At 49.0% G+C, this 12,536-nt stretch overlaps 1 long non-coding RNA gene and 5 other non-coding genes across 6 annotated transcripts in view; all 6 read left to right on the plus strand.

Annotated features, from left to right (window-relative positions):
- Positions 1-72, plus strand: TRNAP-UGG (transfer RNA proline (anticodon UGG)). The gene has a single exon. It is a non-coding gene; the product is annotated as a tRNA-Pro (tRNA).
- A 1,453-nt stretch (positions 73-1,525) lies between these two features.
- Positions 1,526-1,597, plus strand: TRNAP-AGG (transfer RNA proline (anticodon AGG)). The gene has a single exon. It is a non-coding gene; the product is annotated as a tRNA-Pro (tRNA).
- Positions 1,598-5,444: 3,847 nt separating this feature from the next.
- On the plus strand, positions 5,445-5,517 carry TRNAK-CUU (transfer RNA lysine (anticodon CUU)). The gene has a single exon. It is a non-coding gene; the product is annotated as a tRNA-Lys (tRNA).
- A 525-nt stretch (positions 5,518-6,042) lies between these two features.
- Positions 6,043-6,114, plus strand: TRNAP-AGG (transfer RNA proline (anticodon AGG)). Its single transcript has one exon. It is a non-coding gene; the product is annotated as a tRNA-Pro (tRNA).
- A 3,139-nt stretch (positions 6,115-9,253) lies between these two features.
- LOC142862412 (uncharacterized) overlaps positions 9,254-12,536 on the plus strand; it is a 47,319-nt gene continuing 44,036 nt past the window's right edge. Inside the window, exon 1 of the long non-coding RNA XR_012913471.1 lies at positions 9,254-9,636. This is a non-coding gene — a long non-coding RNA (uncharacterized LOC142862412). The remainder of the gene's footprint in view (positions 9,637-12,536) is intronic.
- On the plus strand, positions 9,728-9,800 carry TRNAR-CCU (transfer RNA arginine (anticodon CCU)). The gene has a single exon. It is a non-coding gene; the product is annotated as a tRNA-Arg (tRNA).

Consider the following 12,536-nt stretch of genomic DNA (forward strand, 5'->3'; position numbering starts at 1 on the left):
GGCTCGTTGGTCTAGGGGTATGATTCTCGCTTTGGGTGCGAGAGGTCCCGGGTTCAAATCCCGGACGAGCCCTGGTTTTCATTTTAACCCTTTAGATTTCGCAGTAAGGATAAAAGGCTGAGAAGCCAGAGGCTCCAGAGAATGCCGTCTGGGTGGGGACCTCCCGGGTTCTGAGACCGGGACAGGGACAGACGGGAAGCAAGCGCTCACTTCAACAGTCTCATCACCTTGAAATGGGATCCAGCGCTAGTAGCCAACGGTGGCAGCTGCGGTTAAAAGAGACGACTCCGGGAAGCAGGAGGAGGTTATTTAGAATGAGGAAAAACGTGTGGGGCTCTTGGGTTGTTCCAGAGCCATGAATTTTTTGCAGGTCTCGAGAGGCTCAAGTCCCAGGGAGCCCAACGCTCGCTCGCGATTGCATTTTATCGAGGGAGGAGAGAGTATCTGTGTTCGAGCGGGGAGGGGCGGTGAGCGAGGGCGGGAAGAAAGAGGGGGCCCGGGCTTCCGCAGCGCTTCCGTGGGGCCCCCGCCTCCACGCCCGGGCCGCTGGGCCTTCCCGCTGAGCAAATTCGCGGCTTGGATCCGGAGGGGTGAGGGAGACCAGGTCAGCTTAGTTGCTGGATTCTCGGGGTCGCCAAGCATGGACACTGGGAAGGACAGAACGACCGCCTGGAACCGGACCCCCGACGCCTGGAGGAGGCCTCTGCAGCCCCGAGGGCCGCGTCCTTTGTCCTCCTGACGTCCTGGGGACGGGAAGTCCCGCCAACACTCCCCAGCGAGGGGAGAACGGGGCGCATGGCTGACCCGCCCTCGGTGCGCGGTCTGGCTGACCCGCCTTCCTCCAGGGCCCACCCTCCCCGCACCCGGCCATGCTCGGGCACTGCGCGGCGGGTTCAGCGTGGGGCAAAGCGGCTCCCAGAGTCAGCCTTCTGAGGTCGAGGTCCCACCTCGGAAGCTCGTTTTCTTGGCTTTTGGCCTCGCCGCTGGGCGTGAAAGCGGGAGCAGAGCTGGGAGAAGCATGGGGAGGGCCGAGGGAGAGGGGGCGGTGGCTGATTTCTGCTCGCACCCATTGGTGCCACCTGCGGGGCTGCAGCATAGCTATCCCAGGCGGCCGCCTCAGTGCTCGCGGCTCGAGGACTCCACACAGTCGCTGCCTGGCTCTTGGCAGGTCCGGCCGTCCAGCTCTGGAGCTCCTCGCTGTGAGGAGTGACCGTAAAGTGGCCGGGGCGCGAGTCGCGCGGCAAGAGGACGCGCGGATCGCCGGCCCAGGCCAGGGTGGCGGCATCCGGCGAGGACTGAAGGGGCCACAGGATGGCGGTGGCGTAGGGGCCGTTACCCACTCTGTGCGGCGCAGGGGGGGCCGGGAGGGCTCCGCTCCCACTCGCCCTTGCATTAACCGTGGGCGGAAGTTGCTGGCGGGTCTGTCATCCGCGTCTCCTCCCTGCTGCGCTCTGCTGGCTCCGCCAGTCCTGCCCAAAAGGCGCCACCACGGCCACAGAAACTGGCCGAAATATGCCCCTTAGGTGGCTCGTTGGTCTAGGGGTATGATTCTCGCTTAGGGTGCGAGAGGTCCCGGGTTCAAATCCCGGACGAGCCCATGTTTTTTTCCTCAAAACAATCATTTTGCGGCTTTTTCTCCCCAAGACGCAGGTCAGGGACCTAGGCTTAACCCTGAAACCTCACTGCTGGACATCGGAGTCTGAGTCCTTCGAAGGTGTGTTTTAAAAGGGTCTGAAGCCACCCGCTGTCGCTTTTTAAAATTTAATTGGAGCCCTGGACCAGTGTTTCCACAGCCCTGACGACAGACAAGCTACTTTTGTCAGTATGAATTCTTTGAGGCACTGAGGAAGAGAGAAGTCCTTCCTATATACAATAAGAGCCGAGTTGTCTTCACAGACGCCTTTAAAACGTCACGTCTGGGACTGGCTCAGGATGCCAGAGCCTTATGCAGAGGAGGCGGGGACCTTGACCAGAGGCAATGGGCTCTTGGCGTTTGTAACTGGTGTCCAGAGGTACTGACCCCTTTCCCGTCCCAACATCCCTGTCACTCCTCACCTGGGCGCAGCTTCCTGGGGCTCCTCTTCTCCCCTTCTCCCAGTGTGGGAAGGAGTGCAGACTGAACTGGGCACCCGGGTACCTGGGTCCTGAATCCCAGTGTCTCTCAGGATTGGGGACTCCTCCACTCTATTCTGAGGACATCTGAACACAGCCAAAGCAGTAGAGGGAAATATATAGCTTTAGATATATACAGTAGAAAAGTAGGGTTGAAAATTAATTGAAAGAAGTTAGAACAGCATAATATAAACCTAAAGGCATTAGAACAATGGGAAAAATAATGAGAAATTAATGAAGTATAAATAAGCTTACACTAGAGATTAAAAAAATATTCTGTTTTTTGTCTGTATCAATGACAATATCCTGGTTGTGATATTGCAGGATAGTTTTTCAGGAATTTACCTTTGGGGGAACCTGGGTAAGGGTATGCAGTATATCTGTGTATAATTTCCTACAACTGCATATGAATCTACAATTCTCAAGATAAAAAGTTAATTCAAATTAATTTAATTTCTGCATACCTGCAATAAATGTATAAAAAATAAAGGTATTCCATTGACTTGGTTGCACTAAATGAAATTACCAATATTCAATATTGTTATTGATAAAAGGGAAATTTTATAAGGTTCATCCTAATATTAAAAAATATAAAATATTTGTGAATAAATCTAAATCCTTGGGGAAAACTTTTTTTGGAACATTATGAGCAACCTTAGGATAATCCTGAATAAATGGAAAGACATACCATGTTCATGGATTGGAAGAATTAAAATAATCAAATATCAGTTCCTTCCCAAATTGATTCATATTTTTAAGATAATTCCAGTGAAACCCCAAAATCAGTATGGAAGTTCCAGTAATGGCTAAAATGGCTAAGAACACAGTGATGGTTACAGGTAGGGCAAAAAAAAAAAAAAAACCAAAGCAAAACAAAAAAAAAACAAAGTGAGTTGTTCTAGAGATATAAGTAATTAAGACAGTGAGATACGTCAATTAAGACAGTGTGATATGCCAATGGGCATAAGAATTGACATATAGACCAATGAAACAAGAGTAGGGAGTCCAGAAATGGATGAATACACAAATAGACACTTGATATTGACAGAGCAGCACATTGCTGAACTGTGGTGAAAAAACAGTCTTTTCTAAAAATGGTCCTGAGTCAACTGGGAATCCATGTTGCAAAACATGAGGATTGACTCTACATTATGCTATAAATAAAAAGCAATTTCTGATATGAACATTTTCAGTGTTTGCTAAATTGCTTCCCAGAAATGTGGATGTAATTTCACTTCTGCTATCAATGCTTGAGAATTATCCAAGCAAATACTGGATATTGAGAATTCAGAGAGAAATCATCAATTTACAATTTAAATATAAAAGTGTTCTAAAAATTTAAAATTAGAGTTCAATTGCTTTTCAAATTGGCCACTTGCAGTTCCTGTTTTGTGAATCTTGCAGTACACTGTCTTTGATCTCAGTGGAGATGGGCAGAGAATCTGAGCTGCAGCCCTTCTTTAGCTGCTCCTAACTCTGAGACCAAGGCTTATCATTTTTGAAGTGGGCACAGGGGCTACAATGACTTCCTGTCCTTCCTAAGGATTGAAAAAATCTGATCCAAATTCCTTATGTTGTTTTATGAGGCTCCGCCATCACCTTGAACATTGTTCTTCTGATTCAGTTGCAGCCATAGAGGAAGGCTCTCACCCCAAGCTCTTTGCACATGCTATTCCATGTGTCCATATACATAATCCTGTCACCTGCACTGATCTTCCTCAGCAGCTTCTGACCATTGTGCGAAAAACAGCACCCCTTCCAGCAAGACAGCCAGTTCTCAGATTTCTGCCCTAAGACCTTGAAGTTTCAAGAACCTGAATCTTCCCTAGGGGTGAAAGTTTGAGACAGAAGGCCCAGGGGGATTAAATTTCCCAGCAACTCTTTGCTGGGCCCCAAATAACTTCTTCTTTTTTTTTTTTTGAGATGGAGTCTCACTTTGTTGCCCAGGCTAGAGTGAGTGCCACAGTGTCAGCCAAGCTCACAGCAACCTCAAACTCCTGGGCTCAAGCCATCCTTCTGCCTCAGCTTCCCAAGTAGCTGGGACTACAGGCATGCGCCACCATGCATGGCTAATTTTTTCTATATATATTAGTTGGCCAATTAATTTCTTTCTATTTATAGTAGAGACAGGGTCTCGCTCTTGCTCAGGCTGGTTTTGAACTCCTGACCTTGAGCAATCTCCTGCCTCGGCCTCCCGGAGTGCTAGGATTACAGGCCTGAGCCACTGCACCCAGCCCCAAAATAACTTCTGATAGAGGGAAAAGGAGCACAACTGCTGTTCCAGCCTTGGTGGGCCAGGTTCCTGGGCAGGACAGCTGCAATGTTCCCTTTCCTGTTTGGGCTGGGAGGGCACTGAGCCCAAACTGGGAAGGGAGATTGTATTAATTTTCTGTTGTTGCTGTAACAAATTACCACACATATAATGTCTTAAACTAACACAAAATGATCACTTACAGAAGTCCAAAATGGGTCTCACTGTGCTAAATCAAAGTGTCGGCAGGACTGCATTCCTTTTGGAGACCCTAGGGGAGAAGCCATTTTCTACCTTTTCCAGCTTCTGGAGTCCACCCACATTCCTGGGCTCAGGGTCCCTTCCTGCATCTTCAAAGTCAGCAAGGTTGAACAAATTTTTCTCATGCTGCCACTGCTCTGGCTCCCTTCTGCCTCCCTCCTCCATATTTAAGGACCCTTATGACTATGTTGGTTCCACACAGATGCTTCAGCATGACCTTCCTGTCTCCGGGGCATTTTATCAGCAACTTTAATTCCATCTGCAGCCTAATTCCTGTTTGCCACGTTGCCTAACACATTCATAGGCTCTGGGGACGTTTTTGAGGGGCCACTATTCTGCCTACCACGGAGACTAGCCTCTTTCCACCTCAAATTCCCAGCTGCGTTTTTGTTCTTTTTTGTTTGTTTGAGACAAAATCTCACTCCGTTGGGGGGGCTAGAGTGCCGTGGTGTCAGCCTAGCTCAAGGCAACCCCAGACTCCTGGGCTCAAGCGATCCTCTTGCCTCAACCTCCCGAGTAAGTGGGATTACAGGCATGCGCTGCCATGCCCGGCTAATTTCTGTGTGTGTGTGTGTGTATATATATATATATATATATATTTTTTTTTTTTTTTTAGTTGTCCAGCTAATTTCTTTCTATTTTTTTTTTTTTTTTTTTTTTTTGGTAGAGATGGGGTCTCCCTCTTGCTCAGGGTGGTCTCAAACTCCTGAACTCAAATGATCCTCCCACCTTGGCCTCCCAGAGTGCCAGGATTATAGGCATGAGCCACCACATCCAGCCTCTCGTCAAATTCTTGACAGGGCATAGGTACTGATATGGGGCCCGGCTAGCTCAGTCGGTAGAGCATGAGACTCTTAATCTCAGGGTCGTGGGTTCGAGCCCCACGTTGGGCGGCTTGTTTTCTTGGGGTTGGACTAGGAGTCCTGGGAAACTCAGCTGGTTCTCAGAGAGCGTTGGCTGGGTGCGACATTGCGGAGTGCAGTTTGCAGCCTTTCCAAGCAGGGTGTCCCAGGGACTTCAGATCAAAAGGCACCAAGGTAGTTCCTGTTCCCCTCTCCCCTGGACGAGAATCCATTTCCCATCTTTTTCCCCACCGCGCCTAGGGGCAGCGAGGAGTGTCTGCAAAGTGATCAAAGGGCTGTGCTTGGACGTGTGGATCTCCATCCAGCCCAGGAGAGGGTGGTGGTGGCAGCAGCGGGCAAGGACCGAGGGGGACCACTGGATGGGGAGAGTGGCGCAGGGGCTTCTCATTTTGTGCGGCGCAGGGAGAGGCTGGGATGTTGGATTCTCTCCATCTTTGAATTTACCGCTTCCCCGGTGGGGCTGACAGCCACTGCTTAGCAACCCTGGTTCCACCCGTCCCTGTCCTGAGGACGTTACATTGGCCATAGAGACAAGCTAGAGAAGTTAATATCTGTGGCTCGTTGGTCTAGGGGTATGATTCTCGCTTAGGGTGCGAGAGGTCCCGGGTTCAAATCCCGGACGAGCCCTCCCTTTCACAAAAGTTTTGTCGTTTTTTTTTTTTTGTAGAGAGTGTGGAACCGCCGAGTGACCTAATTCCTGGGCATCTAACCTCGACTCTGCAGGAGGGAGTAAAGGAGAATCTTTACAAGGGTCTAGCTGGTTCCTGAGGTTTTTAGGCTTTTTTTTTCTTTTCTTTTCTTTCTTTTTCTTTCTTTTTTTTTTTTTTTGGAAATGGGGTCTTGCTATATCGTCCAGACGGGACTGCTGGGCTTAGGCGATCCTCCTGCCTCAGCCTCCCGAGTAGCTGGGATTACAGGTGCGCACCACCCCCAGCTTCTTTAAACTTATGATTGGTGTCCTGGAGCAGTGTGGACACCCCCGGGGCAGGACTCTCTGCCCCCATCTTGGCTCGGTTCTGGTTCAGTCCCGAAGGGAAGGGGAGTCCGTCAGAGGCAACGCTTTCGCACAGCCATACACTTTTAAGAGTCCAGGGATTACTCCAGTGAGATTCAACCCTCTGGCTAAGCGCCCTGGCTGCTGACCTGGGAGGTCGCGGTGAGGGCGCTTAGAGCGGGCGACCGAGGCCCTCCTCCCTTATTTCTTCCCTTTCCTTTCTCCGCCTCCCTCCATTTCCACGTCACCCCTCACCTGGGCGCTCCTGGGTCTGCTCTGGGTCCTAGATTGGGAAAGGGTCCCTGGAGCCTGATTCGGTATCAAGTCCTGGGGTCCCCTTTCTGGGTGGTTGGGAGTCCAGGTGGGGTTTGACTTAGGTCCTTAAGGGAGGTTCTGAGTTCCAGCTTCGAGAGCGCATTTACGTAAGGGATGAAGGCTTCCCCGCTTCCGCGCAAGCATGGGCTGGGGTCTCAGCTCAGGCCTGATCTCCTCTTTCTTCCAGAGCCCACTGTAGGCCTCTGGCGCTGACCCTCATGCTTGGTTTCCTGCAGGCAACCACTTTCGTCCTAAAGTTAGTTAAAACAAAAACAAACAAAAAAGCCCTCTTATTTATTGGTTTAAAAATTTTGCTTTAAGGAAATTACAAAGAAAAACAATCTCGGAGAGACTCGCGTTTTCTATCAACACGAATGTGTAGGGCTGTTGGGACCAACCTCAGTAGAATCCACAGAAAATGCTGAAAAAATCCTGGGAATGTTAAAAAAAAAGAACAAACCCCCAAACCTTAAAAGCGGCAAAGAGCGTCCAGGACAGTAAAGAAATTCCAGGCCAAGTTTAAACGGATGAGGGAACCCAGCAGGGGCGGAGCTCCAAAGTTGCAGGCTCCAAAAGCATTTGCCAAGTCCTGCAAACGGGACTGCTCTGCGCTCTGAGAAACGAAGCAGAGCTTAGGACCTACTCCAGGTGGCCGGGATCCCCTTGAATCTGTGGAACTGAAAGATGAGTATGTGCAGAAACACACGCATCCTGCCCCAATCTGGCCGCCAGCTGCCCCTGGAAAGGGTCTTATAAGGGGATGTGTGTGTCCTAAGACGTTGGGACCTTCCGGTGTTCCTCCAGGGCTTATGCAGAACAAATCACATCTCCCACGTGTACCCCCACTCCACAGTCCAAAACCCTCAAGCAGTGGGTTCAAGGAGAGACCCCTTTATAGCAGCACAGAAGATGATCAAAGTGCCATGAATAAACCTAACAAAAGTCGTGCAAGATCGCTCCTGGCGTAATCCAAAAATGTTACTAGGATATTTGGGAGTGTAGTGTACCTTAATCAAGGGATCAGTCACTCAGCTGAGTCCGGGTTAATCCACCAACAATGGATTAACTGACATGTGTCTCCTGTCGGGTGCTATAGCTGGTAAGGGGGAGACACAACCTCACTTGTGTAGAATTCTTGCCAAAAACATTTAACTTTTGAATCTAGTCATAAAAAAAAAAACAATTAGGCCGGGCGCGGTGGCTCACGCCTGTAATCCTAGCTCTCTGGGAGGCCGAGGCGGGCGGATTGCTCAAGGTCAGGAGTTCGAAACCAGCCTGAGCAAGAGCGAGACCCGTCTCCACTATAAATAGAAAGAAATTAATTGGCCAACTAATATATACAAAAAATTAGCCGGGCATGGTGGCGAATGCCTGTAGTCCCAGCTACTTGGGAGGCTGAGGCAGGAGGATTGCTTGAGCCCAGGAGTTTGAGGTTGCTGTGAGCTAGGCTGACGCCACGGCACTCACTCTAGCCTGGGCAACAAAGCGAGACTCTGTCTAAAAAAAAAAAAACAAAAAAAAAACAATTAGAAAAATCCAGACAACTGACCTGGTCTCTTTATAAATATCAAGTCGTCCATAGTCTTAAAGAGCAGGTTGGCCTGTCCTTGTGTCCCAGCCTGACCCACAGAGCCAGTCCTGTGGCGTTTGAGGGGTTAGCTTTCATCGGTTTCCGTCGCTCCCGCATCTTCCAGAGCCTTGGGGCCAGGACAGCAGAATAGGGGCTGGACCCTGAACCAGCTGGAGACAGCTCTGACCGCAGAAGCCCAGGGCTCCCCTCTCTTCCGCCTTCTGCTAAAATGCAAACGATTTTAAAATTAAGTGGAGAGCTGGTGTGGGTACCTCGCGCGTCCAAAGGGAAAAGCACATCAGAGAACAAGGAGCTCGCAACAGCAGGACAATTGAGCCGTCGAGGACCCTCGGCTTCTGGCTCCTTCATTCCGAACCACCAGGTCTGTTCCTCTCTAGGGCACTGCTCCCTGCTTCATCTTCTGGGCCTGGGGCCAGATTGCCGGGGCAGGCAGGACTGAAGGACACTGGAAGATACGACAACTAAACGCAGTGTGGTCTCTCATTCAGTCCTGGATTGTTTTTTTTTGTTTTTTTTTTTTTTTTTAAGCCGTAAAGGATGTTATTGGGGAAAATTCGAATATGGACTGTATGTTAAATCACCTTGTTGGCAGACAAATAAATGGTAACTTGGAAGGAGGGGGAGTGTCTGAGGTCCCGGAAGCTGCCCTGGAGGGATGAGTATTTTGAACAGCTCTGGATTCTGGGGAATTTTTTTTTACCATTGGATAAACTACAAGCCACAATGAATAAAGAAGGGTGGGTTTCCAGGAAAATGCCGGAGATTGCGTCCGTGATACCCGGAGCTTTGGGTAGCACCACGGTGGGGGGAGGGGTTTGCCTGGCGCTCTGCGCCCCCTCTCGTGCCGGTGCCTGGATACTGGAGGTCTGGGGTAGGGTCTTCCCGGTCCTGGACGTTGGCCAGGCTGTGGCCGGCGGTTGAGCCTCGGAGGGTCTGGTGGTGGTGCCTTCCTATTTCAGACGGTGTCTGTCCCGCGCCGTCTTCCTCCCCAGCACTGTGCCCTGCTGGCTCTTCCGCCAAGCGCCGGGCTCCGGCAGGACCCAACGTTTATCAAACACACAGGAGGGCGGCCAAAGAGCCTCATGCCAAGGCTCGCTGCTCCATTGACCATCCAGCCAGAGCCCTCCATTGCTCCCTGGCTGCCATCGTCTGCAGGAGAACCCAGTGCGTTCGGGGGCCTGGCGTCCCTTTCAGGGAGCAGACGGATTGAGGATGGTGCATTGTAATAACTCAGCCAAACTTACTCAAGGTAAATGTTTGAACCAATTCCAAAATCAGTTTCTAGCCACTGGTAATGACTTATTCCTTCTTTTAACATTCCAGGGGCAAACATGGTGGTTGCCCCAGTGGCCTAATGGATAAGGCACTGGCCTCCTAAGCCAGGGATTGTGGGTTCGAGTCCCACCTGGGGTAATAGGGTTCCTATAGGCAGATGTTTTTAGATTAAACTAAACAGAAAAGCAAAAGGAATTGAATTCAAAAATTGGAGTAGAGACCTTTAATGTAGAAAAAAGGGATAATATATAGAAAAACAAAGGATACAAATTTGGAAGAGAAACAATTTGACATTTGGCCTCTCTAGTATGTGGGGAATTTAAGCAAGGGTGAGATGCTCTCTTCTCTCCCAACAAAAGAAGGGAGGAAGAAAGAGGCCACAAGTGTTGTCTCTTGCCTGTAATCCTAGCACTCTGTGGGAGGCCCAGGAGTGAAGGGGCCTGAGCCCCTGCTAAAAATTTGTGGTACAGGCCTGTAGTCCCAGCTACGCAGGAGGATCTCTTGAACCCAGGAGTTTGAGGTTGCAGTGAGCTTATAATGATGCTACTTGCACTCTACTCAGGGCAGCAGAGACTCTGTCTCTAAAAAAATTTTTTTAAAAATAAGGGAGAAAGAAAAAGCAATGTACACTCCTATAACTCAATGGGAAAATGTGGGGGCTGCGATTTTTTTTTTTTTTTTTTTTTTGGAAAGCAATTCTGGTATACACCGCTCTTTGATCCACCAATTCTACTCCTGTGACTCTTTGCCATTGAAGTAAAAGTGCCAGTGTATGTACAAGGATGTTTTATTACAGCAGGGTTTGGTTTAAAAGGGTGGGGTGGGGACGGGGATGGCCTCAATAGGGGAAGAATTAAACAAATTTTGCTTGGTTAATGTTGTTCAACCTAGAAAAAAACATTCAATCTCTTCTGGTTGACTTGGAATGTCCACCATGGGAGAGATGCATGCTACAATGTTTATAAAACAAGCAGCAACTCCCAAGTCCCAGGTGTGTATGACTGGTATGAAAGGCTCTTGCCACTCTGGACAGAGGAGGGGAGGGGGGAAAAAGATTCTAGCAAAATGGAAAAACACGTAGGTCAAATGGAGACAGGAAATGTAGAAAACAGAGTCCTTTGATATGTGGGTGTGTAAAAATTGAATGGACACTTGGAGAACTGGAAGTGACCTGAGCAAATGATAACGTGGACTTCATCTGGTTTATGATTTTGAGTGATTTTTCTGCTTGGAGTTGTGTTTCAGTGGAGTTACTTCTGTAACTTTTGATAGTTCCTCCAGGGCAGAAAAGGCCTCTCCGGCGGAGATTTGGTGTCTAGCAAAGGCTGTCTCGTTGCCGTGGCACTCAGTGAGCACTCTGGCGGAAGGCTCAGTGTCCTCGGGAACACAATGCCCACCTGGCCCTGGGAAGAGGATCTGGGAGTCCAGGCGTGCCGGAGCCCCTGCACCTCTGGTCCTTCCTCCTTCCCTTTCTTCCTCTAAAGAGTGCAGGGCGTCTACCGGAATAGGGGAGAGACAATTGCCCCTAAAAAGACGGCTGCTGTGGTTGATGTGCGGGTTAAACATGCGCTGAGTTCAACCGCGAGGGGCGGGCCTGGTGGGGAGGAGAACGGAAGTGATGAACTGCAGCTGCCTCTGGGCCAGAATCCACCTGCTTTCTTCTGCTTTAAAAATCCGTTTTGTTAACTGTTGTATCCCCAGTGCCTGGCATACAGTAGGCACTCAATAAATATTTGAGTGAATGAATGTCTTTGTTAGTCAATGGGGCCTTGGGCATGTCTGGGCGTTGCTTGGGATCCAGGGCTGACAGTGGGACACACCAGGTGGGCTTCCTTGCTGAGCTTCTGCCTGGGGCTTCCAGGCCCGCTGACCAGGACAGTGAGATCAAGTCCAGTCCTGGTAACCTTCGCTTTTCCTTGGAGGTATGGGATCCGGCCCGCAATTGGTGGTGGTCCCTTTGTCCTCATGCTCATGTTGAGTGGTGAGCACAAGTTTCATCGTGATCAGAAGTCATTCACCACCAGCCTGGCTAGCTCAGTCGGTAGAGCATGAGACTCTTAATCTCAGGGTCATGGGGTTGAGCCCAACGTGGCCCACATTGGGCAAATGCTTCTTTTTCTCTGAACAGAGAAGGGTGAGAAACCCACAACTCTCAAGCCTGTGCCAAAGTCTTCACTTCAAAGTTTACAAATTTAGCGAGACAGAGAAAGAGAAGGAGATATATATATATAACCAGAAGGAGAGAAACAACCAGATATAACATGGCCCATGAAGGGGATGCTTGTGATAGCATGACAATTTGTAGTTATAGTTTTTCTGGTAGCCACATTAACATTTTGAAAAGTGAAATTAATTTTAATAATACATTTTATTTGAACTGATACATTATTTTCCATGTAATTGATATCTACAGCACGAATGAGATGTATTACATTCTTTTTTTCTTTTTAATTCCAAGTCTTCAAAATGTAGTGTGCTTAGGTACATCCCAATTCCAACTGACTGTATGACAAGTGCTCCAGAGCCACCTGTGGTTGGTGCCACGACTTTGGACAGCACAGGCCTAGATCTAAGTTTACAGGAGATTCGAGAAATAGACTAAAAATAGTAAACCAGGACATGGAGACTGATAAACAAAAGCCAGGATGTGGGAAACCTTTCAAGACAAATCTAGTTTTGTATTTGAAATTTTCTATAATGTAAAAGAGAAGGGAAAAAAGAGAGAGAGTCTTTTAAATGAAATGTGGCATTTTGCAATAGCATCTTCTACTGATGGGCTTCTAGGGGCACAAGTACAGTTGTGTGGAGTCAGCCTGCTGGTCCTTCCACTTCTCCACCTGTACAATGTAGATCATAATAGATATATATATAATA

The sequence above is a fragment of the Microcebus murinus genome, chromosome 19, assembly GCF_040939455.1.
Source record: "Microcebus murinus isolate Inina chromosome 19, M.murinus_Inina_mat1.0, whole genome shotgun sequence".
NCBI classification, from domain to species: Eukaryota; Metazoa; Chordata; class Mammalia; order Primates; family Cheirogaleidae; genus Microcebus; species Microcebus murinus.